Source organism: Balaenoptera ricei, chromosome 5 (genome assembly GCF_028023285.1).
Source record: "Balaenoptera ricei isolate mBalRic1 chromosome 5, mBalRic1.hap2, whole genome shotgun sequence".
NCBI classification, from domain to species: Eukaryota; Metazoa; Chordata; class Mammalia; order Artiodactyla; family Balaenopteridae; genus Balaenoptera; species Balaenoptera ricei.
In genome coordinates this window covers 96,585,050-96,591,049 of record NC_082643.1, presented here as the reverse complement: position 1 = coordinate 96,591,049, position 6,000 = coordinate 96,585,050, and positions in this window count along the sequence as shown.

Sequence of the window (6,000 nt, the reverse complement as noted above, 5' to 3'; positions counted from 1 at the left end):
ATTTAGTCAGTTCCAAGTGTTTTGTAAAACAAAACAAAACAAAAACAAATACAAACAAAAGCAACAATAACCTAGAAAATCAGAAACGTGACCATCTGCACTGGTAGATTTATTGAATGGAAATTAATAATGATGGTTCAAATAACTCTAAGGGTTAAAACATGGAGCACTTCCAATTTCAACATATTCTCTCCAGCTAGTTCTGGGTAACACTGGTGAGGCCAGATGTACTTACTATCAGGACAATACGAGACACACAGATACACACACAGACAGTCAAATGCAGATGACATCTTCTAAATTTTTATAATGACCACCGCTGATGCCATAAAAATGTAAAAAAAAAACTAAAACGTGGGAATGTGCATGGATATTAAAAGGAATGAAATAAATAATTCAAATTCTTAAAAATTAAGACACGTAAATCTTAAATATTAAATGTGTTTATTTTTTGTTTGTATGTATTATAGAACAAATAAATGCAACTTTAAAAGATGACTCATTTCATAAATTACATAAAACAGAAAATTGAAGTCATTAAGTAAGCTAGCAATGGAAAAAAAGAAAAGTACTTTCATTACAACCAACATTTGCTGAGTTTTCACTATGCTTGCAGCAGAATGCGAGGCATACTGTGGAATGCAGAACAGTATGAGCCACAGTTCTCCTCCCTAAAGATAGTACAACCTAGTTGAGAAGACAATACCAACATTTACAAGACAGAATTGATCTGTACAAAACAGGGATTTTTTTCAGCAATGAGTTTCATGGAATTGATTGTAAGCACAATAAGAATTCAGAGAATGGCCCTTCAGCAGGGCTTCCTGTTCTCTGTCTGGACAAGGAAGATTTTAAGAAGATGAATGAATTAAGGTTTTGAAAGATGAGTAAAAATTGTCTGGAAAGAGATGCCAAAAAAGAAGTCAAGTTGAGGTATATGAAGGAAGCCAAGAGGACAGAGACTGACAGGAAGAGTATGGCTTTTTATTTTTTTAAACAGAGAATAAAGAAAATAGATGAGTAAAAGTCTGATTAAGAAGAACTAGATGATACCAAGGGGAAAAGGCGGGGGCGGTGGGACAGATTGGGAGATTGGGATTGACACATATACACTACTGATACTATGTATAAAATAGATAACTGATGAAAGCATACTGTATAGCACAGGGAACTGTACTTAATGAACTGTGGTGACCTAAATGGGAAGGAAATCCCAAAAAGAGGGGATATATGTATATGTATAGCTGATTCATTTTGCTGTACAGTAGAAACTAACACCACACTGTAAAGCAACTATATGCCAATAAAAATTAATTGCAAAAAATAATAAGGACTAGAAAGACAGGAGAGGAGGACAGCCAGAAAGAGTCAGTCAAGGGAGATTCTTTGAGCAAGGAAGTGACTTGATAAAGTTGGTTTTGAATAAGTTGATGGAGAGACTGGAGCTAGAAAAGTGAGCTAGGAGATGATTGAAAATATGTCATGAGGTAGGAAGCTAAGCTAAGCTAAAGTGTTGGTTCAGGGGATGGAGATGATTTATTTAAGTACAGGACTTACATGAAGAAAAAGCTAAGAATTGTCAGTGTATTATATCTTCAGAAATCATATACATTGAACATTAGTTACTCTTGGGACTAATTAATAACAAAACAAAATAGATATCCAGTGACAGTAAAAAAGAAAAGTTGTGCACCTGTGTGTATATTTAACCAGCAATTCACTCAACCTAAGGAATCAGTTTTTTATATTACATGAATGAGAGAAATGAGAGAATAAAGAAAGGCACCTCAATAGAAATTCCTAAGTAGTTCGATGAATGAAAGATTTGAATTATACACCAAAAAGGAGCAAAATCAAAGTGCTAGTTTCTGGTTCAGTGGAATGAGTTGCAGTTTCTAGTTTAGTTCTTTGCCCACTCATATCCTTATTACAGGGAAGAAGAAAATTTTCCCTTTCTTCACCTACTTAATTCAGTTGGCTTATAAGATTAGCTAACATTTTAACCACTTATCCTGTGTGCAGGTTGAAGCAAGCACACCTCTTCTGTATCCCACTATACTACTCATTGCTCCTATCACAGCACTTTTCACATTTTATTATAATTTTGTATTTATTGTAATTTTGTATTTATCTCTTCATTAGATGGTGAGCTTCCTTTTCTTTTAAAATTCAGGACAGAATTACAAAAAATCAAGAAAAATAAAGCCAAAACACAGTGCTGAATAAATGACTAAATGGCAAAGGCAACTTCTGAACTTAGGACACCTATGTTTGATATTCACACAGGGTGGGAAGAAGGATAGTGGCACCTGAAAGGAGGACTGAGATGCAAGTAGAAATTGTGCACATTGAAAACGCTTAACTTGCAGATAATTCCCAGTCAAGTAAAGACCTGCATATACTCACATATGCAAAGTGAACGTATATTGGCCTTAAGTGTTTGGCTTCTTCCCAAATCTTTTGTGAAAACTCTGCTTTTGCAGTGGTCAGCAACAAAACTCAACCTGGTTTTTCTTTTCTCTGCTCATTCTATCACCATTTCCCTGATAAATGTCTTCCATGAAGACATCAAGGTCTGTGTACCTTCTCCTTTGCCATCCCTCATTGGGAAATGGGATTTATGGAAATAGATTTCATGGGACATGACAACGTCTCAGATCATGCCCTTTCCTTACTAAAAACTGAGAAAGAGCCTCCAGCTAAAATAAAATTACAATGTGTGAAACTAGTGAAATAGGACTCTCAGGTAAGTTGTGAGGTTAACTAAGAGTGTGAATTGTTCTTAAATTTGTAGTAAGTAGTTTGAAAAAAAGAGTCCTAAAGCCCAAATTTAACATTAGGTATCTAGTCTGCTGTGAGTTCCCAGAATCAGTGTCTCTTCCTTCCTTGAAGTTCAAAGACTGCTGCCCTTCACATTTTGGAAGATGCAGTGCAGGAAGCTCAGCTACAAGCCTGGGGTGATGCCTGTGGAGTATCACTGTTTTATCAAAGCGACTTTGGAAAACTAACTTCTTTCAGTGGCTCCTGGGGAAAAACAGGTAATTGATTCTTTGGGGTGGCTGTTGTTTTAACTTGCTTCATTATTCTTGTTTTATAGATTTGTGTGACATGTATACAGCAAGCAGGGAGCACAAAGAGATGGAAATGTGCACCGGGTTAACATGATTTATTTTCACTAGAATAAAATGACATTTCAAAAGCAGGGACACCGTATTATCTGCAGTTTTCCTTAAAAAAACTCTTAACAATGTATAATGCTTATTTTGACCCTCAGTTCCTAGGTAAGGCTGCCATCACCCCAAACTGTGTGGCTTCAATAACAGGGCCTTATTCCTCGCTCTCAGTAGTGACTGTGGGTTTTATTGAACTCTGCAACTCATGCTCTCTCATTTCAAGTTTCAGGCTAAGGAATATACTGCTCCCCAGGAAGACACTGAAAATCACACAGCAGTTAATAGGTAGGAATAATGCTCTAATAGAGAAAGGGAGCAGATAATTGGGCACTTACCCACCGCATCTGTTTATATAACAATTATTTCTCTTGGCCCCCTTTCACTTCCCTTTCCCTTTCTCCTCCTCTTTTTCTCCCTCCTTTCCTACTCCTTTTTCTTCTGACAGCAGAATTACTGTAAAAACACTCTGTTTCAATATTGCTCAATGTGAGTCATGTAAAGTACAATTTTATAGGAAAATTATACCTATGGACTTCTGCCATTGATTTACTTTTATCATAATGTTAACGTTTAAATATTCACACTATAAAACTAGTATAATTTTCTTGTGCTTATATCTCTTTTTCAAGCAGGAAAGAGAAACAAATTTATATATTAAATGCAAGAAGACTGCAAAATATTAAAATTTAACTTCAAAACATTAATTTATTGTGCCCAATGATACATTTGTACATAAACTACCTCACCTATGTCAAGTTAAATCGTGGAAAAAGTATTATCTGACCCAGCTCAGGGATAGTGTCGTAATAATGTTAATGCAGAAAATACCTATTTGCATTAATATGTATAAAAATGACATTAATGCATCTAATTTATCTTTGTATCCTCCAGACCTGCCAAGGTGCCTGGTTCACAGTAGATGTAAAGATATTATATGTCAAACTTTATTTACCAGCTCATGATATTCAGACCCCATATTTAACAAATGTTTAAGAAAATGATCCCTCAGCTGCTTATTTTAATGAGTGCCAGGCACCCTGTCAGGCATTAAGAATATGATGAAAAGCAAAACAGATTATTTCTTAGCCTGCAATGAATAAAAATAATAAAAAAAAAAAACATTGTAAGTGTTAAAAAGTAGAATTATCTGTTGCTCAAGAATATCTAAAGGACAATTAATCTAGTCAGAAAGATCAGAAAGTAATGATTGAGCTAAGATATGAAGGAAAAGAAGAGTTAACTGTGCAGTGGAGGGGAGAGGAAGAAGGCATCTCAGGCAGGAAACAACAATTATGAAGGCATTGTGGTGGGAGGGAACACAGTGCATCAAATAAGACCAGTGTGCTAGACCACAGGGAGAAAAGGGAGCACAGGGTGTAATATTGCTATGGAGATGCATTAAATGAGGTATCAAGTATTAGTACTCTAAAAGCTGTTATTCTAAGAAAAAAAATAGAGGCTACTAATTTTTTTTTTTAGTTAGTAAAAATGTTGGTCATTTATTGATTGTGTGATTATATATCTACCCAAAAGAATTTACAATCTACTTGAACTTTCAAGTCTGCTTTAAATTCACTCAGCAATATTTTATAATTTTTCACATGAAATTTGTACATTTTAAAAATTTATTCCAAGATATTTGATTATCTTGTTACTATTATAAATATTTTAAGTTGATTTTCTAGATGCCCATGTTAGTAAACATTAATCTTGTAACTAAATGTTTTAAGCAGAGAAAAATGACCAATTATATATCACAAAAATAAGTGACTTCAGATTATGGTCAAGTGAGAAGGTAGGAAAATCCTCTCCTCATATCTGGGAAAAAAGTACAAAAATAAAAAATACAAACCTACACCCACACAAAATCACATAAAGCTCAAAATACTTTTGTAGTGATTTGGAAATTAATGAAACCAAAGGCGTAAAATATTATGAGAAGTATCTTTGCAAAAAAAAAACAAACAAAAAAATCCTGCTGACCTTAGAAGAGTGAATATCAGAAGAGTGGAAATCTGTGAAATTCTGGCCCAAGGCTGTTTCTTAACTCACTCACATCCTCACAAGTTAGTAGACATGAAAGTTCTGCCAGAGCAGGGCAAGCCATATGGAATAGCAGTTTCTGCTGCCATCCAAAGGGGCTCCCTTATTTTGTAGTGATGGTGATGCCCACTCTCAGTGGCAAGAAGGACCAATGGCTCTACTAGCTTGATTTGGTACTTGTTGTATACAAGAATAAGTTTGAGGCTTGACTGAGGCTAAGACATGGAGGACCTCAGCCAGCCACACACTCCTGACCAAATCTGAGGATGCTCACATGAGCACAGAAAATTAAAAAGGGCTCAATAGAAAGTAAAATCTGGAGTATATATGAAACCAATCTGAATTTGAATGCACTTTTCTATACAGGCAAATACATGTCATATGCAGAGTATAAAAGTCTTATGGACTTGAAGTGGATGAGCATAACCTCAATTATTAGTTGATGACTAAGGTATGCAAACACTGGGAGACCTCTTAAAAATAATTTAAAAAACAATAATAAAAAAAGAACTGATCAAAGACATCAGTAGCTGCACACTGAAAGGGAGACAGACTTCATTACTTTAGTCCAATCAACCATTAAAGGAAAAATAAAAAGTAAAAAATGAAAGGAAATAAACAAAAAAACCCCACCCACAATTATCATTCAGTAAAAGTCAGAATCAAAAGTTGCTACAACTAGTTTATCTAAAATGTTCTGTTTCAACAACAACAAAAATTTTGATATGCAAAGAAACAAGGAAGTATGACCTAAACCATGAAAAAACAGCCAATACAAACTATT